A 22,494-nucleotide genomic window follows, 5' to 3' on the forward strand; every position below is an offset into this window, starting at 1 on the left:
TAAATTACCCTTTTGGGTACCCTCTTCTGTGCATAGTTCAATTTTTCATTAATTTTCTGAAAATGTTAATACTTGGTAACATAAACTTAATATAGTTCTTCATATGTTTACTGACTTGTCAAGAGCAAAGTGGAGTGATTGCCTTCCTTTTTTTGGGAAATATGTCTCTATTAATTAACCTGTTTGGGAACTACATCTCTGCTAATTAACCTATCAGTAAAAACAATTTTCCATTGTAGCCATATTCTGTTGTTAATTCAAATTGAGTATGCAGTGAACTAAAAGCATTAAGTGATTTTCACAAAAACTACTCTTAAACAAAATTCATTGTGTATAGGTCCACCTGATAGTCTTAAGACCAAATTTTGAGTTTAGCCACTGGACAATTTGCAGAAGTGCACCCATATGTGTTTTGCCCACCACTTTATCTGTAACATGTAGCACAGTAACTCATATACAATAATAAAAGGAATAATAATGGTAAACATTTGTGAGTGTTTACTTATTTTCCAGGCACATAATACATATCAGATTACTGTTTCAGTCACTAGAGTTGGCTCCTGACAAGTTAGTGAGACTATCATTACCAGTTTTGGCGACATATCTTAAATTCCAGGTTTAAGATGATAGTAGGAATTCATTGTGATTAATTCATTCGTTTCCTTGTAATGTTTTTTAAGGCTCACTTGGCACTGAGTAGAGACCTCAGATTCTAGTCTATTTGATCTGCATAGACTCACAATGAGTATTGCCAGAGCTGTTTCATCCCATTTACCTAGCACTCACATTTTGTTACATTTTCCTTTTCTAATTTCTTATTTTTTTAGTTAACTTTTTGTATAACTTTCCTGATTCTGTGCTTTAACCTAAACCATGGAATAAGAGGTAGAGAGAATAAAGGAAAATCACTGCAATATCCAAGGATGTACTGGGGTTTGGGAAGTATAATTATGTTTGATAAATACAAGAGACAGACAAATGTTTCTGAGAATGCTTGCCTATCTGTATAAATGGCTATGAAATCCTGTGTGTTCATTTGTAATTGGCATTATTACATGAGGTTGATAAAATGTGTACAAATCATTTCCTAAAATACAACATCGTCTGAAATGCAACATTTATTTTTAATGGAACCTATTGTATAATATAACACCAGTGGCAAGTCACATCACATTTAATGTGCAGCCTGAGGTGGAGTCCAGAAACAATGGAATATTTTACCTCCCATTGGTCACTATAGATTCAGTAATTTTTCTCAATTCTCCTTCCTGCATGCGTCTGGCAGTGCATGACCGTGAGTGGAGATTTCTCTATTCCATTGATGTTGGGTTTGGCCACATGAAGTTTTTGGCCAATGAATATGGAATTCTGAGCCAAGATCTTAAGAGACATCCTAGGTGTTTGCTTGCCTCCTTGGCCTTCTGTGAGCCACTGTGAAGAGAACATGACTTGGATAGCTCCTGGTTCTAGGGGTATGTGGAGACATACAAAGCCCACTCCTAGTTAACCTGAAGCCTGGGATGAAGCACAGTCAACTCATAGCCTACAGCAGAACCATCCCAAACAAACCACAGACCTGTAGGAGAGGAAATAAACACTTGTGGTTCCAGTGCACTGAACTTTTGAGTAGTTTGTTATGTAGTATCATAGTAGCTATAGCTGATTAATACAGTTACATAGAATTGGGGGAAATTTTCAAAAGAAAGGATAAGAGCAAACAAAGTTAAAGATGATGTCAGGAAAGGAGCACAAGAGAGAACTCTTTTTAAAAGCTAAGAGAGGAATGAAAGTTATTAAAAAGAAACAAAGTTCCATATGCCTTCAATTCCTGGCCTGCTCTCAAGCACTGGATTAAATTAATTGTTATCCCCATATTAAAATTTCAGTTTTTAGGGTGCCCACTAATGTGAGTAGTGAATAAAAATATCTAGTAGCAAAGGAATAGTCTAATTTTCTTAAATAAGAATACACTGGGAGATGAAGTGTAGGCACAGACGGGCTGTGTATTTCAGCCTGCCTGAGTCACAATTTCCAGTGAAATTCTGTGTGCCTCTCAAATAGGTTTAAATGTTAGAGGTCCATTTATAGAGTACAGTATATCTGCTTTTGATATCCCAATGATATGTCATGGAAAAAATAATAGGGACTTGGGGACGAAAAGAAAAGAAAAGAAAAAGACAACATTCTTAAGAAAAAAAAGTTCTGAAACGTGATGTGAGTTGAAGCTTCCTTTGAGTATCTCTTTGCTCCCATCATATTAGGAGAAGCTGAATGGAAAAACTGATCCATTATTTTTAAAACTGGGAAATTAGAAAATTACTCTTCCATGCTTTTATGAATATATAACTAATGAGAAATAAATTCAGTTACATTCTTTAACTGCTACCCCCTCCCCCAACATGAGTGATGTCTCTAATTCAGCATGACCTACTGTCAGCTCAGGAAATTTCCATCCTGAGATTTTCCTAGCAGAGTCAAAATCAGTCACCATCAGAAACAGATAAAAAATGTTCTAAATGAGAGTGCTTGAAACTGCATTTAAATTCTATCTTGAAATTTTCAAAGTGCTTGGTTAATAATTTTCCATAGTATCATTTTTAAACTATTTTGGCATGCTCCATAAACAATACATACATTTACTGTTCACACAGTTAAGAAAAAGGCCTTATATTTCTTGGAACAGAGTATCTTTGAGAAAACAGAAATTCATCCCAGTCCACTGACATTATCCAGCTCATTATGGGTGACAGACAGGTTTGGGTAGACCTTGGCCTGGCAGTAGATTGGAATGAAAGAGGAATTTGGAACAGGTTGGTCTCTCAGGCAAAATAATGGTATGGGTTCCAGGTGGAAGAAACATTGTTTGGGTTTTGGGAAAGCCTCCATCCCTTTTTCCCAGCTGTTTAACAACACATTCTGCAAAGATGTTATTTCTGTACTATTCTAGGCCTCCTGTTAAGAGAGTCCCAAGATCCATCCATTTTCCCTTTATTTTTTTCCCCTAAATTTTGTAAGGCTGTTTAGGAAAGCCCAGTGAAGAGGCAGAAGCAACACATTTAGGAGACAGGGTCATAAAGGAGATATGGATTCATAATCTAGTCAGTTATTAATTACATAGTGAGTAGACTAAGAAACAAGTAGAAAACTTGTTTCTACTTGTTAAACAAAGTTGAAAACTTGTTTCAGCTTTCTATCACTGGGATAAAGGAAACAAGATGGAAGAAGAAGGAGTTCGTAAACAGCCCAAATCACAATTAAAGCAAAAATAGTCAAACGGATTTGATCAAAACATTTATTTAGGCAATATTCAACATTTGGCATCATTCAAAAGTGTAAAAATAATATAATTTTAGTTCACAAAGACCTTAAATTTCAAATAAACTTTCATAAATCATGAACAAAAAATTTCTGTTAGTCTGACCTGTTTACATTTAATAAATTTATCTTTTGTCAGTTATTGGAGTAGGAGCTGTGCAAGGCAAAATTAAAGCCCATGCTCCCTTCCTTTCCTCACTTAATTCCTCCAGTTTCACAGCCAACATAGTGGCTTTGTCTGGGTTTAGGGCTGACCCTATAATTCACTCTCGGAAGATAGACCTAAGCCAGGGTTAAGTTAGAGGTGGGACTGAATTCACCTTCTCACCACCTACAGCACCGAGTGCAAGATCCAATATGTAGCAAAGGCTTCATCAATATTTGTTGTATGAAAACATGAATAAGAGACTGTTATCCAGGACAGGAGTGTTGATGTTTAAGGGGCTCAGTTCTCAACACCTCTCTATTCTGTTTGGCTTATGAACTAACTGAGAAGTAGAACAAAAGAGTAAGTCAGATGGAAAACAAAATAATTCCCAATGAAGCTAATAAAATAGAATATGTTTTAAATGTGTGGGCAAGTGAACTTCCAAATACTGATCCTCACAACTAGATAAACTTACCTACCCAGGTACAAAAGGTACTGGACTACCAGATGCCTTCTCCCAAAAAGAAATGGGGATAGAAAGAAACTAGTTTACATGTATCTAGTTTTTTTCAGATTTACCCATCAGATTGAATGTTGTGTCTTTTTGAAGAGAAGCAAGTGAAGGAGTAGAGAGAGGCTAAGAGCATCACACTGGTGGGATTCCTCCACATAGAAAGCAACATTAAGAATGCTGAAGAACTGGCTGGGCGCAGTGGCTCACGCTTGTAATCCCAGCACTTTGGGAGGCCAAGGCTGGGCGGATCACCAGGTCAGGAGATCGAGACCATCCTGGCTAACACGGTGAAACCCCGTCTCTACTAAAAATACAAAAAGAAATTAGCCTGGCTTGGTGGCGGGCACCTGTAGTCCCAGCTACTCAGGAGGCTGAGGCAGGAGAATGGCGTGAACCCGGGAGGCAGGGCTTGCAGTGAGCCGAGATCGCACCACTGCACCCCAGCCTGGGCGACAGAGCGAGACTCCGTCTCAAAAAAAAAAAAAAAAGAATGCTGAAGAGCCATCCCCTCACCTCCCAATAGGCAGGACTGTTACAGAGTCAATAGGTGAGAGCAGGGGCACTTTGTTATACAAAGTAGTGTCCTCTGGTTACTTTTAGTTTCAGGCATTAAATCTCTATATCTTTTTTTGGTCGACTTTTGGGTAATTAGGAAAAATCTTGAAAGTTCCCAAATGTGTTGTCTCACTGTTTGTCTCCACAATTAGCATTAATCAGCCCTCAGATAATGAAATTGACTCCAACTTCCAAAATTGTCCCTTAAACATGGAGACAAATTCTGTGCCCACCATTATGGAGGTGTTACCAAATGAGGCCACTAATAGAATTACACATGAATCATGTGAAAAATTCAACGCTAACTTTAAATATTTTAAAACTGGGGATTTCTGAAACATGATAGACTATAGGAAGTTTTTTGTTAATTCTGTACATAATAGTATTTTAATACCACAAAACACGCCCAGGAAAATCTTCAAAACAGTCAAATAGGGCCAAGTGCAATAGTTCACGCCTGTAATCCCAGCACCTTGGGAGTCCAAAACAGGAGAGTTGTTTGAGCCCAGGAGTTCAAGACCAAGACTGGGTGACCTAGTGAGACCTTCTCTGTCCAAAAAGTAGTAATAATAATAAATTAGCTGGGTTTGGTGGTGTATGCCTGTAGTCCCAGCTACTCATGAGTCGAGGTGAAAGGATCCTTGAGCCCAGAAATTCAAGGCTACAGTGAGAGGAGATAGCACCACTGCACTCTAACCTGGGTGACAGAGTGAGCGTCTGTCTCAAAAACAAAAACAAAAATGTAAATATGAATTTGTATTTTAGTCCCAAGAAAAACAGAACCCCACAAAAATCCGACTTTAACTGATTTTAGGGGAAACAGTCTTAGAAACTACCAAGCAGCACATGGTTCCCATCAGAATATAACTGAGTCTGTTCAGCCAAAAATTCACCTTTGAACTGTCAGATGGTTTAAAAGCCACTGAGAATAAGGTCAATATTATTAAATTATACTCAAGAAAAGTTTTATCCTATTTAATTTTTTATAAACAAATTTTTTCTGTTTCCATTTATTTTAAAGAAGCTAAAGCATATTTCAAATACTGACAAACGATTGAAAGTTGTCAAACAAATGAAATTATGTAAATATATTGAAAGGATTACAGAGTGGTACCTGTCTGGGAAACTTAGAAACTGAATAGGAAAGGTTTAAAAGAGGAAAACAAAACAAAACAAAAAAGCAAATAACCCAGGCCTAAATATTATATTTAGAGAATTAAGTTTGCCATGGAATTGTTTTCTTCTTGAATTAAAGCCAAGTCAGTGGAAACTTTTAATAAAAATCACATATTTGATACAAATTTATGAGTAATTCTGTCTCTATTTTTAGCTATATTTCTTATGGAAAAAATATAAAAAATCATGTAGCTACTTTTTGAGTTCATCTACTATGAAATAGTTCTGATTTCATTTGGGTTAATTACAAACAGATATTTCTTAATAGTTTAGACCACCTCTTCCTTGAACTCTTTTTCTATGATATTTTCATAAAGAGGGCATAATAACCTCTGAAGATTTTATATGTCCTTATAAACTTGTAGTATTATATTATCAAACAGCATATAATTTTGTGCAATCTTCCTTTACAAAATATTTTTAAAGAAAGGTTTTATGGAGAATCACATAAATATAAAAATACAGAGAATGTTATAGAAATAAAGCTTCTACATTGTTATGCTTCCTTATCTTTTCGATTTCTTTCACCTCTTGTTTTTCCAACAATCTGCTTATGACTGTTTGTCCAACCTCCCAGTGTGCATTGCCTCAGAAAGCTTCTACTCCAATCCAATGCTTTCCACACACTACGTTTTGGACCTAGATGTTCTCCTCTCGCTTGTGGTTCAATCCTAATTTTGTACTTCCTAGGAGAACTTTTTTTTTGAAGAAGCCATGTAAATAACTAAAATACAACAGTTTTAAACAAAACTCATTTCTTCTCTCTCAGACTGCCTTTCCATTCTAATGTTGAGCAGCACCTGGGGCACTGTGTCTATCTGCCTCTCAAGCCAGGAACTTTGCAGTTATACTTTTTCCTCCATCTTTCCTTCCTTACATCCGTTCTTCTCACTACACCTAATTTGTCATCAAACTACCAAGGTTTTTTTAGTAAAGTTTTTTCCCCTATGACATAGTACTCTGTTACACCATATCTTCTACAGTGGGATGCACAGAAAGACAGTTTATAGTAAAAATATTAATTCCAATAGAATAGAGATAATTCTGGGTTACTGTAGTAATTGAGTTACAGAAAGTTTGGTCTCATTACTCTTTAGGTTGATAAAGTTTGAAGGTAGACATAACTACCTGATGCCAAAATAACAATCCCAAGTATGGATTATTAGCAGCCTAATAAAAATAGGACACTATATATTTCTTTTAGATTTAGGGGTATAAAATTATCAATTGATATACATAAAATATTTGAACCCCTTCTACAGCAAACACTTATTTTTGTATTCCTTAAAAGAACTCTCAAGGTGCTGTCACTGGTTCTGGCTTCTGGGACTGCTTATGTACTTTGGGGGCAGTACAGCTTCTGACACTCTGAGTAACAAGTTATTGGCACCTAAGATTCTTTAACCCTGGAGGTACTGTGACACAAATATGGTGATATTGGCTGTTCAACTCCTTCCTATAACTTCTCATTCCTTTTCCTGCTCGCTAGTTGATTTAAGAGCCAGCCATCTTATGAGACAGCTTTAAATTCAACCTTGACTAGAAGCAGAGGGATGGATAAAATATAGATTTCAAGACCCTTTCATTCCTAGAAATTTTGCTTATTTATTTCTTAAAAAATTATTTGGTAAGTAAGTGCAGTGATTCTGTGTTGATGAGTGCAAGAAAAATGTCATCGTATTAACTTTAGTCATTATGCAAAGAGAAGATAGCTCTATATTATTTATATATATATCAATTTAGTTTATATATTTGTAGTTTTTCCTTTGGATACCATTTCCTTGTTAAATAATATAAAAACTTCACAAAAATTACAGCAGGTTAATAAACAGAATTGTAATTTAGTTCATTGAAAGATACACAGATGAGTTTAACTAATCAAAATTTATAGCTATCTTACTAACTGAACTCATTAATCAGCTAACAGTGTAGTAATCAGTAGTAATTAGCCATCAGCCACTTTTTTATGGTCATTTTACTAATTAAAATGTTGGCTTTGATTTGAAGCATAGGAAATATAAGTTGAAAACTACTTATTCTAACTACAGATTACAGTGAATTACAGTCACCAATATGTTACTGGTTTGTTAAAATTTCTGTGAGATGACATATCCAAGTCTTGTGGGTTATGTGGATAGTTCCACCTTAAAGGTGAATGGATATTTTGCAAGACTTAAAGTAAACTTACATATCAAGTAAGTGTTAGATCAAATGGAAGAATTAACCATACATTTATATGTTACTGTCACACCATTTAAGAAAAATAAAAGGAACGTTTTTATTCGAACCTGTAAATTACTCCTGTCATCTCATTGAGCACTTAAAAGTGTTGAAACAAAACTTCATTTCATTGCAAAGAAGGACTAAGACATTAAGATATATTTGTCTTAAGTAATAAACTTTTCTATCTCCAACACAATAATGAACAAAGCCATTGGTGAAAGGGTGCAATTGAAGGATTGTTGTCCCTCTGTTACTCTGATCAGTGTAATCAATATGTTTATAAACATGTACAGGAAACTGGAAAGAGAATAGAAGGAAAAAACAAGAAAATTTGTTTGTACTGTTCATTCAGGCCCCTATAGCTGTGGGATCCAGGGATTACTATCAGTAGAACTTCCAAAGGCCCTTTTTTCTTATTTATCTGAAAGACTGTTGTGATACAAATAACACTCACGAAGGGACCCCCTAGAGATTGTTTCATTAATCTTTAATGCTTAAGGCAAACCTACACACAAATGCTCATATGAGACAAAGGAATTATTTTTATGGAGAATTCCACAGTCTCCATGAACACCCCATTCCAGTGTTTAACAAAGGTCATGAAGTTCTGCTTTATTCTATAAAGTCATTCTTTGTCTGGACTTTGTGCTCTGACAAGATTGAGAACATCTGGTCCTCGTTCCTAATATAATGACATTTCCTGCTCCAGAGTTCCTCTTTAAATCACCCTCAACCTTCTCTTCTTTAGGCTAAATTCCAGGTCTGCTCACTCTTCTCCAGAGTCATATATGCCAAGCTTTTCAGTATGATTGCCATCCTAATTCGTAAACAGCCACTCTCCTTTAGCCAAGAACCAGTCCCTTAGCGAGAGGACCAGAACTTCCCACCTGATTCCTGCTGAGCATTATTACATGACCAACCTTCCACATCTCTGTATGCTCGTTACCTTCATTTAAGTTCTCAAATATGCTCAAGGAAAAGAAACTACTTTATTTCAGAAAGAGACATTTCTTTCCATCAACTTGCTTTCCTTCTCTGTCCCAAGGGAAGATTGCAGATCACGCTGAGCTTTGGGAGTCAAGTGACAGACAACTCCAGAGGGACTGGAAGGTCAAGGGAAGCATGTAGAACCGCAGGCTGTTCACGTGGCTTGGAGGAGGAGATGACCCACCCTTAATAAAACACCGTCTGCCGGACATGCCATTGGGACTGGCATGCTAATTGAAAACAGCAGGCATGGCTCTGCAGCTCTTTGACTTTAGCACTCAGCTTAGCATAACTTTTCCTTCCACAGGAAAGGCAGTCCTCAGCCAGTAAAGCTGTGTTTCTTAAAAAAAGAAAAAAATCCAAACAAACCACTGCTCTAGTAGAAGATAAAGAAACACTTATCTTTATTTTCTTTTTTAGGAAGTTCCATCTTATTTAATTAATTTATTTATTTTATTTTATTTTTTCAACTGGACCAAAGCTTGACACTGCTGTCCACAAATATTTTATCAAATTAGGATGGAAAATACCTATTAATCAAATTCATTTTTTTCAATATTATGAGTGCCCTGTTATTTTTATTACAATTTATTTTTCTTTTTTCTACATCAAAGTAACATGGGCAAATAGTTCAACAGGTTTGTATTATTTTTATGGAATAGCAATAAAGTGCCTACCTCTCCCAACCCCAGTTTTCTTTCCTGGAAGCAACTACTTTATTCTCTTCTAGCTATTTCCTTTATTACTTACCTCTGTTCCTTTAAATAATATGCTTAGTGTTAGTTTTGGTTTTTTAATTTTAAGCAATATATATTGACTTTCTACTATGAAAAATTAACATTTAACTTTTGTCACTCCACTTCTTTCTCATTCATTTTTTGTTTCCCTAGCCTCTCAATATAATTATATCATAATTTTGGTTAAATAGGTGATAAGTATTCACATTATTAAAAATAGCATATATATGTATAATGCTATTTACCGATGAGCTATATAGGATAAAATGATTATTCTTCACCATTTATATAGCATTTTATTTTCCCTAGAATTATAAATTTTTCTCGTTTTTTTCTATTCATTTAGTTTTCTATTTATTTATCATGAATTCATTTTTAAACTCTCACAAGTTATCTGTATCTCCTTTTTAAATGTTTAAACATCAAGTGTTTTATCAGTTCTTTCTTGTGGCTATATTTCTTCTGAAGCCTTTCTTGCACGCTAACTTCTTTGTCTTTAAATTGATATATCATACATGTACATAGTCCTCTAGAGTGTTTTTGATCTGCTGTAATCTGGACTAGTTTCTCTCAAAGCTGTCATCATGGTCTTTCCCTTGGCCATTATACTGAGAATTCCATTTGCTTCCCTCTTCAGTGGATCTACTGTTTTCTAGATTCTCTCTCCTTTATATGGATTTATTCTCTTACTTTGCAGTATTTGAACAACACTGTAAAGATTTCTCCTTGCTCATTTATTAAGCAAGGAGCTCCCTCACTTTCTTCTGTAGTTCTCTGAACCCTTTAATATTGGGGAAAGATGATGTTGTTTAAATACTATACAGTATTATTATTCACATTGTACTATGGTCTATTGAAGAAATTAAATATCACATAATTCCATTTTTAATTTTTTAGAATAAGACAACAGATGTCGGAGTAATATCTGTATTTTATTGAACTTTATGATAATATGGCATTTAAGCTATTTTTAAAAAGGCTCTGCTCTGCCACTACAGACAGCTAAAAGCTCAGGATAATATATAATAAAATTTAAAAAATATATAAACTGGTTTCAAGTGAAAGGAAAATTCTAAGTTGGCAAATACAAAAAAAGAGAACTCAAACCAGATCAGGCTGTGGGGGCAGCTGAGACCATGTAAACCACAGGAGCTATGGATACAGATATCGAATTTAAGGGCTGGGAGATAGGCTATTAATGCCCAGTTGGGAGGAGGAAAAAGTCTTAAAACTGCAAGCTTTGAAGTCTGAGTGGAAAGAAGTCTTCACATTCTTGCTTAAAATTCTACAGTCCCTTACCAGAACAATCAGAATTAAGTCCACATTAGCATGGCTTACAAAGCCCTTAATCTGAGAATTTCCTGTGAAATTTCCAGCCTCAGCTATTTCCATGTGGTGCCTGAAACATATATACAGTCTTAATCAACTGTACACGTGGTCACAAATAGGCTATACACATGGTCACAAATAGGCTATACACATGGTCACAAATAGGCTATACACTCTTTCTTTTCCATTTGAAAGCTTATTATTATCGTTATTATTATTATTATTATTATACTTTAAGTTCTGGGATACATGTGCAGAACGTGCAGGTTTGTTACATAGGTATACACGTGCCTTCATGGTTTGCTGCACCCATCAACCCATCATCTACATTAGGCATTTCTCCCTAATGCTATCCCTCCCCTAGCCCCCCACCCCCCGACAGGCCCTGGTGTGTTGTGTGATGTTCCCCTCCCTGTGTCCATTTGTTCTCATTGTTCAACTCCCACTTATGAGGGAGAGCATGCGGTGTTAGGTTTTCCATTCCTGCGTTAGTTTGCTGAGAATGATGGTTTCCAGCTTCATCCATGTCCCTGCAAAGGACATGAACTCACCCTTTTTTGTGGCTGCATAGTATTCCATGGTGTATATGTGCCATGTTTTCTTTATCTAATTTATCATTGATGGGCATTTGGTTGGTTCCAAGTCTTTGCTATAGTGAACAGTGCCACAATAAACTTACGTGTGCATGAGTCTTTATAGTAGAATGATTTATAATCTTTTGGGTATATACCCGGTAATGGGATTGCTGGGTCAAATGGTATTTCCAGTTCAAGATCCTTGAGGAATTGCCACACTGTCTTCCACAATGGTTGAACTAATTTACACTCCCACCAACAGTGTAAAAGCATTCCTATTTCTCCACATCCTCTCCAGCATCTGTTGTTTCCTGACTTTTGAATGATCACCATTCTAACTGGCATGAGATGGTATCTCATTGTGGTTTTGATTTGCATTTCTCTAATAACCAGTGATGATAAGCTTTTTTTCATGTTTGTTGGCCACATAAATGTCTTCTTTTGAGAAGTGTCTGTTCATATCCTTTGCCCACTTTTTGATGGAGTGGTTTATTTTTTTCTTGTAAATTTGTTTAAGTTCCTTGTAGATTCTGGACATTACACCTTTGTCAGATGCATAGATTGCAAAAATTTTCTCTCATTCTGTAGGTTGCCTGTTCACTCTAATGATAGTTTCTTTTGCTGTGCAGAAGCTCTTTAGTTTAATTAGATCCTATTTGTCAACTTTGGCCTTTATTGCCGTTGCGTTTTGTGTTTTAGTCATGAAGTCTTTGCCCGTGCCCATGTCCTGAATGGTATTACCTAGGTCTTCTTCTAGGGTTTTTGTGGTTTTAGGTCTTATGTTTAAGTCTTTAATCCATCTTGAGTTATTTTTTCTATAAGGTGTAAAGAAAGGGTCCATTTTTGGTTTTCTGCATATCGCTAGCCAGTTTTCCTACCACCATTTATGAAATAGGGAATCGTTTCCCCATTGCTTGTTTTTGTCAGGTTTGTCAAAGATCAGATGGTTGTAGATGTGTGGCATTATTTCTGAGGCCTCTATTCTGTTCCACTGGTCTATATATCTGTTTTGGTACCAGTACCATGCTGTTTTGGTTACTGTCACCTTGTAGTATACATACCACAGTATATATACTATATCAGTAGTGATATACTATATATGGTAGTGATGTCTCTAGCTTTGTTCTTTTTGCTTCAGATTGTCTTGGCTATACAGCCTCTTTTTTGGTTCCATATGAAATTTAAAGTAGTTTTTCCTAATTCTGTGAAGAAAGTCAATGGTAGCTTGATGGGGATAGCATTGAATCTATAAATTACTTTGGGCAGTATGGCCATTTTCATGATATTGATTCTGCCCATCCATGAGCATGGAATGTTTTTCTATTTGTGCCCTCTCTTATTTCCTTGAGAAGTGGTTTGTAGTTCTCCTTGAAGAGGTCCTTCACATCTCTTGTAAGTTGTATTTCTCGGTATTTTATTCTCTTTGTAGCAATTGTGAATGGGAGTTCACTCATAATTTGGTGCTCTGTTTGTCTATTATTGGTGTGTAGAAATGCTTGTGATTTTTTTTTTTTTTTTTTTTTTTTGAGACGGAGTCTCGCTCTGTAGCCCAGGCTGGAGTGCAGTGGTGCGATCTCAGCTCACTGCAAGCTCTGCCTCCCGGGTTCAGGCCATTCTCCTGCCTCAGCCTTCCTAGTAGCTGGGACTACAGGTGCCCGCCACCACGCCCAGCTAATTTTTTTTTGTACTTTTAGTAGAGATGGAGTTTCACCGTGTTAGCCAGGATGGTCTCTATCTCCTGACCTCGTAATCTGCCCGCCTTGGCCTCCCAAAGTGCTGGGATTACAGACGTGAGCCACCGCGCTCGGCCAGAATGCTTGTGATTTTTGCACTTTGATTTTGTATGCTGAGACTGTGCTGAAGTTGCTTATCAGCTTAAGGAGATTTTGGGCTGAGACGATGGGGGTTTCTAAATATACAATTATGTCATCTGCAAACAGACAACTTGACTTCCTCTCTTCCTATTTGAATACTCTTTATTTCTTTCTCTTGCCTGATTGCCCTGGCCAGAACTTCCAATACTATGTTGAATAGGAGTGGAGAGAGAGGGCATCCTTGTCTTGTGCCAGTTTTCAAAGGGAATGCTTCCAGCTTTTGCCCATTCAGTATGATATTGGCTGTGGGTTTGTCATAAATAGCTCTTATTATTTTGAGATATCTTCCATCAATACCTAGTTTATTGAGAGTTTTTAGCATGAAGGGCTGTTGAATTTTGTTGAAGGCCTTTTCTGCATCTATTGATATAATCATGTGGTGTTTGTCATTGGTTCTGTTTATGTGATGGGTTATGTTAATTGATTTGCCTATGTTGAACCAGCCTTGCGTCCCAGAGATGGAGCCAACTTGATTGTGGCGGACAAGCTTTTTGATGTGCTGCTGGATTCAGTTTGCCAGTATTTTATTGAGGATTTTTGCATCAATGTTCATCAGGCATATTGGCCTGAAATTTTCTTTTTTGTGTGTGTCTCTGCCAGGTTTTCGTATCAGGATGATGCTGGCCCCATAAAATGAGTTAGGTGGTGTTCCTCTTTTTCTATTGATTGGAATAGTTTCAGAAGGAATGGTACTAGCTCCTCTTTGTACCTTTGATATAATTCAGCTGTGAATCTGTCTGGTCCTGAGCTTTTTTTGGTTGAATACCACATTTTCTTAATTCATCCATTGCTGGACACTTATGTTGCTTTTACCTCTTAGCTATAATAATAATGCTGCAATGAACATGGCAGTGCAAATATCTTTTTGAGATCTTGTTTTCAATTCTTTCAGATAAATACCAAGAAGCTGGATTGCTAGATCCCATAGTAATTCTGTTTTTTAATTTTTTGAGGAAACTTCACACTGTTTCCCACAGAAACTGCACCATTTTACATTCCCACTGTCGATGACAGGGGTTCCAATTTTCTCACCAATACTTGTTACTTGTTATTTTTCAGGTTTGGGTTTTTGGTGTTTTTTTATTATTATTATTTATTTGTTTGTTTTTTCTAACATAATTGCTGTCTTAACAAATGTGAGGTGATGTCTCATTGTTATTTTGATTTGTACTTCCCTGATGATTAAGAGAATATCTTTTGTTCAGCATCTTTACATATACTTGTTGGCCATTTGTATGTCTTCCTTGGAGAAATGTCTATTCAAGTCTTTTGCTCATTAAAAAAAAAATAGTTTATTTGTTGTTGTTGATATTATTGACTTGTAGGAGTTCTTAATAGTTTTAGATATTAACCCCTTTACAGATATCTGGTTATTCCAAGATTTTCTCCCATTTCATTAGTTGCCATTCCAATCTATTGATTGTTTCCTTTGCTGTGCAGAAACTTTTTACTTTGATGTTGTCTCATTTGTCTATTTTTGCTTCTGTTGTTTGTGCTTTTGGTGTCATATACAGGAAATCATTGCCAAGACCAATATTATAAAGCTTTTCTCTTATGTTCTTTTCTAGGAAATTTTATAGTTTTCAGGTATTATGTCTAAGTCTTTCATCCATTTTAAGTTGATTTTTGTGTATGGTGTAAAACAAGGGTCCAATTTCATTCTTTTGAATGTGGCCATCTACCTTTTTTTTTTTTTTGCACCATTTTTTGCACCTTTTTTTTTTTTTTTTTGCACCTTTCCCTGTTTCGTGATCTTGGCATGCTTGTCAAAGATCATTTGTGTATGTTTGGGTTAATTTCTAAGCTCCCTATTCAATTATATTGGTTTATATGTTTGTCTTTATGTCAATACCATATTATTTTAATTACTATAGCTTTGTAGTATGTTTTGAAGAAAGGAAATATGAGGCCTCCAGCTTTGATATTCCTTCTTAAAATTATTTTGGCTATTCTGCATCCTAAGTGGTTCCATATGAATTTTAGGATTTTTTTTTTAATTTCTGCAAGAAGTACTTTTAGGATTTTGATAGGGATTACATTAAATCTGTATCTTGCTTTGGGTAGTATGAGAATTTTAACAATATGAAGTCTTCCAATCCATGAACACATATGTCTTTCCACTTATTTGTGTCTTCTTTGATTTCTTTATTCAATGTTTTGTAGTTTTCAACATACAAGGCTTTCACTTTCTTGGTTAAATTTATTCCTAAGAATTTTATTTTTGGGATTATTGAAAGTGGTATTCTTTTGTTAATTTCCTTTTCAGATTGTTTTTTGTTATTGCACAGAAGTGGTGAGAGTGGGCATCCTTGCCTTGTTTCTGATCTTAGAAAAGATGGTAGTTTTTCACTACTGAGTATAATGTTAGCTGTGGATTTTTCACATATGGCCTTTATATGTTGAGGTAAAATCCTTCTAGCCTTAGTTTGTTGAGTGATTTTATCATGAAAAAGTGTTGAGTTTTGTCAAATGCTTTTTCTGCATTGATTGAGATGACTGTGTAATTTTTATCCTTGTTCTGTTACTGTGGTATATCATATTGATTAATTTTCATATTCTGAGCCATCCTAGTGTTTTAGGGATAATAGCCACTTGGTCATGGTGTATGATCTTTTTAATGTGCTGTTGAGTTTGGTCTACAAGACTTTTGTTGAAGATTTTTGCATCTATATTCATCGGGAATATTGGCCTACAATTCAATTTCTTGTAGTGTTTGGCTTTGTTATTAGGGTAATGCTGGTTTCATAAATGAATTTGGAAGTGTTCCACCTCTTTAAATTTCTGGAAGAGATTGAGAATAATTGGCATTAATTTTTCTTTAAATGTTTGGTAGAATTCTTCAATGAAGCCATCTAGTCCTGGGTTTTTCTTTGTCAAGAGGTTTTTTATTATGGTGTTAGTCCCCTTACTAGTTATAGATTTGTTTAGATTTTCTGTTTCTTCAGGACTCAGTCTTCATAGGTTGTATATTTTTGAGAGTTTATCCATTTCTTCTAGTTTATCCAAATTGTTGGCATATAATGGTTATAGTAGTCTCTTATAATAATTTTTATTTCTGTGGCATCAGTTATAATGTCTCCTCTTTCAGTTTTTCATTTTATTTATTTGAGTCTTCTCCCTTTTATTCTTAGTCCAGCTAAGGGTTTGTCAATTTTGTTGATCTTTTTTATTTTTTTATTCCTATTCTTTATTTCATTTATCTCTGCTCCAATCTTTATCATTTGTTTCCTTCTGCTAACTTTTGGCTTAGTTTTATTTTTTCTATCTTCTTGAGGTGTAAAATTAGGTTGTTTACTTAAGATCGATCTTCTTATTAAATCTAGACATTTAGCACTACAAATTTCTCTCTTAATACTACTTTTGCTGCTACCCTTAAGTTGTAGTGTTTTGTATTTTCATTTTTCTTTGTCTCAAGATGTTTTTGAATTTCCCTTTTAATTTCTTCTTTGACCCATTTGTTTTTGTAAGTATGTTTTTTATTTTTATTTTCCATATATTTCTGAATTTTCCAAAATTTCTCCTGTTATTTATTTCAGTTTGATTCCATTGTGGTTGGAAAAGTCTTCTTACATCCATTAGGAACTTATGTGTTACTTAACATGTGTTCTGTCCCAGAGAAAATCATCTGTGTGCTTGAGCAGAATGTGTATTCTGCTCTTGTTGAGAGTATGTTCTGTTTATGTTTTTCAGATCTATTTGGTATATAGTGTTGGTCAAGTCCTCTGTTTCCTTGTTGATTTTTTGTCTAATTGTTCTATTTATTATTGAAAGTGAGTGTTGAAATCTTCTGATATTATTGCGTCACTGTCTGTTCCTTCATTCTGTTCTGTCAATAGTTTATGTATTAGATGCTTTATGTACTTAGATGTTCTGATATTGGGTGCATATATTTATAGTTGTTTTATTTTCCTGATTAGTTGACCTTTTTAATTATTTTATAATGTTCTTCTTTGGTTCTTGTGATAGTTTTTGACTTAAAGTCTACTTTGTCTGATATAAGTGTAAATATCCCTGGCTTTCTTTTATTATTATTTGCCTGGACTATGTTTCTCCATCCTTTCACTTTCAGCCTATAAGCTTTAGGTCTAAAGTGTGTCCCTTGAAGATAACATATAGTTGGATTCTGTTTTGTATCCATTTAGATACTCTTTCTAGTTTTTGTTTAACTTTTATTGTAGGTTCAGGGGTACATGTGCAGGTTCATTACATAGGTAAATTGCATGTCATGGGAGTTTGGTGTACAGATTATTTCAACACCCCAGATAATAGGCATTGTATCTGATACATAGTTTTTAAATCCTCAGTCACCTGCCCTCCTCCACCTTCAGGTAGATTCTGGTGTCTATTGTTTCCTTCTTTGTATGCATATGTACTCAATGTTTAGTTCTCAGTTATATCTGAATACCTGCATATTTGGTTTTCTGTTCTTGTGTTAGTTTGCTTAGGATAGTGGTCTCCAGCTTTATCTATGTTGCCACAAAGGACTTGCTCTTGTCCTTTTTTATGGCTGTGTAGTATTCCATGTTATATATGTACCACATTCTTTATCCAGTCTACCATTGATGGGCATTTAGGTTGATTCTGTGTCTTTTCTATTACGAATAGGGCTGCAATAAATATACACATGCATATGTCTTTATGGTAGAATAATTTATATTCCTTTGTGTATATACCCAATCATGGCATTGCTGGGTTGAATGGTAATTTTGCTTTGAGTTCTTTGAGAAATTGTGAAACTGCTTTCCACAATGACTGAATTAATTTACATTTCTACCAGCAGTTTATGAGTGTTCCATTTTCTCTGCAAACTTGTCAGCATGTATTATTTTGGACTTCTTGATAATAGTCATTCTAACTGGTATGAAATGGTATCTCATTATAGACACTCTCTTTCTCTTGATTTGAGAGTTCAATCTCTTTACATTTAAAGTAACTAATGATAGGGGAAGTATTACCATTATTATCTTGCAAATTGTCTTCTCTCATAATTTTTTGCACATCTTTTCCTCTCTGTCTTCTTTTGTGTTTCATCGATTTTTTTTTTTTTTTGGTAATGACATGCTTTGATTTCTTTCTCTTTTTTTTTGTATATCTTCTATAGGTGTTTTCTTTGTGTTTACCATAGGGCTTACATAAAACATCTAATATATATAACAGTATATTTTGAACTAATGATGACTTAACTTCAACTGTGTAGAAAAAACTCTACTCTTTTGTTGTCCCACACAGAATTTATGTTGATGCCACAAATTACATCTTTTTATTTTGTGTATTCATTAACACATTTTGTAGTTATTTTGATAGTTTCATCTTTTAACATCCATCCCAGAATTGGCATTGATTTATGTACTGCCATTATAGTATTACAATATTCTGTACTTATCTATATGGTTACCTTTACCAGCAAGTCTTCTACTTTTATATGCTTTCATGTTGCTGTTCAGTGTCCTTTCACTTTAACTTGAAAGATTCCCTTCAGCGTTTCTTATAAGTCAAATCTAGTGGTGATAAAAACTCTTTAGCTTTCCTTTGTCTGGAAAAGTCTTTATTTCACCTTCATTTTTGAAGGATGGTTTTGCTAGATATTGTGTTTTTGGCTGGCAAGTTTTTTTTTTTCTTTTAGATTTTTCAATATATTAACCTGCTTCCTTCTGCAAATTTTCTGCTAAGACATCAACTGATAGTCTTCTTTCTCTGTGTAGGCTCTCTTGTATGTGACAATTCACTTTTCTCTTGATGCCTTCAAAATTCTTTTCTGGATTTTGACAATTTGATTATAATGTGTCTCAGTGTTTTCTTCCTTGGGTTTATCTTATCTGGAATTCATTTGGCTTCTTGTCCTTCACCATAATGGAAAGATTTCCTTCCTTCACAATAATGGAAATATTCCTTCCTTCACAATAATGGAGATATTCCTTCACAATAATGGAATTATCACAAAAATATTCCTTCACAATAATTCCTTCACAATAATGGAAATATTTTGGTCATTAGTTCTTTAAATAAGCTTTTTTCCCCTTTCTTTTTCTTCCTCTTCTATTTCTGGGACTGTCATAATGTGTATTTTGGTCCACTTGGTGGACCAAATAAACTCATTAGGCTTCTTCTTTCTAATGAATTCATTAGGCTTCTTCTCTCTTCATCCTTTTTTTTTTAATTTCTCTCTAACTGAATACTGTCAAATGACCTGTATTTGAGTTCACTGATTCTTTCTTCTGTTTGATCATAGATGATATTGAACCCATTTAGTGAATTATAAAATTCAATTATATTCTTCAGCTACAAAATTTCTATTTGGTTCTTTTGCATATTGTCTATCTCTTTATTAATATTTGCATTTTATTCTTACGTTTTCCTTAATTTCAATGAACAGTTTTATGATGCTTATTTTAAATTCCTTGTCAGATAATTCACATACCTCTGTTTCTTTAGTGTTGGTTTCTGGAGATTTATTTTGTTCGTTTGGTTTGACCAACTTTAACTATTTCTTTCTGTGCCTTGTTACTTTGTGTTGGGATCCATGAATTTGAAAAAACAGTTACCTCTCCCAGTCTTTAAAAACTAGCTTTATATTGAGAAAGACATTCACTAATTAGCCCAATTGGAGATTCTGTGGGCTTCTCAAACCTTTTCTGTGAATATATCTTCTCTAAACTTGTGCATATACATTTCCCATTAGAGAGGTTTTGTCAGGTTCTCTTGCTCTGACAAGTGAGTGTCACAAATTTCCCTACTGGTTTCAATGCAGTTGATTTCACACTCACTTGGGATGCATGAACCTCTTAACTGCTCTCTGGATTTCTAACAGAGATAATTTGTCTGTGTATTGTTATTGATTCATTGTCTCCACTGGAGAAGGAGGTAGTGGAGCTTTCTATTTTGGCATCTTGCTGATGTCCTCCCTCAAAGCATAATTAATTGTATAAATGAAAACAAATTTCTCTAAAGTATCAAATAGTTATTAGAACACACAGGTTACAAAAGGGTATTTTTGATAGAGCAAAGTTCCATCCTTCCTTTTCTACCTCTCTTTTCCAACTTATACTGTAGTTGAACTTGGGGTTTGGATTGCAAAGCAAATTTCTAAAGAAAGGGGACCTTACAAGGAAATTTTAAAATAAGTCTTACTGATATTTTTAGAGCATCCAAAATAACTCTCTTGGGAAGTAAGTTTCTAAAATTTCGTCACTCAGTCTTTTCTTCATCACTCAGTCTTGAAGTTGGAAAATCATATTTTTTTAGTAGCCTTATAAAAAAAGTGTCAGAACTTTATGTAATAAGTAGTTCAAATCACCTCAATTTTCCTACTTTTCTCAAATATCTTTGAGATATTTGAGATATGAAGTGATGAGTCCCAACTGCAAAATTTTTATTAGCTGTCAACTTTCCATTGACCAATGATTCATTTTCTCATGTGATAAATCACTTCCACTCCACTACACAGTAGGAAACTTCATAGTGTGTTTCCAGCATAATTAAAAATAGTTTGTTATTCTCAGCTTCTCCTTGACTATTTGAATGAAGATATTAGAGAACCGTCAAAGTCTGTGTACTCAACACAGGATTGTCACACAGTTGGTCAGAGTGCCAAAAAGCCAAAGAGAAGGAAACCACAGTTGAAGAAAAAGCATTCTTGTGGCCAAAAGGAAAGATGAGTACAACTGCCTCATACATTCTAGTTCTCAAAAACTGGGTTCATATATGTAAAAATTCATACACACATCTGTATACAGAAATATACCTACACACACATAGGTATCTATGGACAGCTGATACATATATATGTATACATGTATATATGTATAGGCATATGAATATATATGAATAGCTTAATATTTATATTCTATACTGTTTGTACATATGCATATATACCAATATTAAGCTATTCATAAATATTCTGCAAGCTTCTTTTTTTATTATTTTTCCTCTAGAATAGAATACATTACTATATTAGATTTTCATTGTTTTGGAGCTCTCGTTTGCCACTTACATTTACTAAAATAAGTTATTTTATTTTATTTACCAGGTACAGTGTAAGGGGCAGATAAAACAGAGTATAAATAAAATCTTAAGTCAAGAAAAGGTTGACAATAATTAATTTGAAAATATTATTTCCCAAATAGCTTTCTTTAGATTAAAAAAAAAATCTAGTCTAGCGAGCCACATGTTATTGGTAGGTATTTTGGTCTCTAGCTATAATGCTACTGATGAATTTTATCCCAATATTAATTTTAGAAACAATATAAGCAAATAAATTATTTTCTTTTTCTTCAAATTTTCATTTCTTTACTTCAATATGTTTTTGGGGAACACGTGGTAATTGGTTATATGAATAAGTTCTTTAGTGGTGATTTCTGAGATTTTGGTGAACCCATCACCTGAGCAGTGTACATTGTACTTAATGTGTAGTCTTTTATCCATGGCCACCCCTCACTTTTTTTCCTGAGTCCCCACAGTTCAATGTATCATTCTTATGCCTTTATAGTTTATGCCTCCTCATAGTTTAGCTCCCACATCTGAGTGAGAACATACAATGTTCTCCATTCACGTTCTTCATAAGATGTTGGTTTTCTATTCCTGAGTTACTTCACTTAGAATAATAGTCTCCAATTCCATCCAGTTTTCTGTGAATGCCATTATTTCATTCCTTTTTATGAATGAGTAGTATTTCACAGTGTATATATCACATTTCCTTTATCCACTGGTCGATTTGATGGGCATTTGGGCTGGTTACATATTTTTGCAATTGCAAACTGTGCTGCTATAAATACACATGTGCAAGTATCTTTTACGTATAGTGACTTATTTTCCTCTGGGTAGATAGCTAGTAGTGGGAATGCTGGATCAAATGGTACATCTACTTTTAGTTCTTTGAGGATCCTCCACACTGTTTTCCATAGTGGTTGTACTAGTTGACATTCCCACCAACAGTGTAAAAGTGTTACCTTTTCATCATGTCCACACCAACATCTATTACTTCTTGATTATGGCCATTCTTGCAGGAGTGAGGTGGTTCCACATTGTGGTTTTGATTTGCATTTCCCTTTTAGTTAGTGATGTT

General features: G+C 34.7%; 1 long non-coding RNA gene across 1 annotated transcript in view; it reads left to right on the forward strand.

The window, feature by feature from the left end:
* Positions 1 to 22,494, forward strand: part of LOC129038466 (uncharacterized) — a 198,671-nt gene that overhangs the window by 159,604 nt on the left and 16,573 nt on the right. The gene's annotated exons all lie outside the window — the stretch shown is intronic.

This window comes from Pongo pygmaeus, chromosome 5 (genome assembly GCF_028885625.2).
Source record: "Pongo pygmaeus isolate AG05252 chromosome 5, NHGRI_mPonPyg2-v2.0_pri, whole genome shotgun sequence".
NCBI classification, from domain to species: domain Eukaryota; kingdom Metazoa; phylum Chordata; class Mammalia; order Primates; family Hominidae; genus Pongo; species Pongo pygmaeus.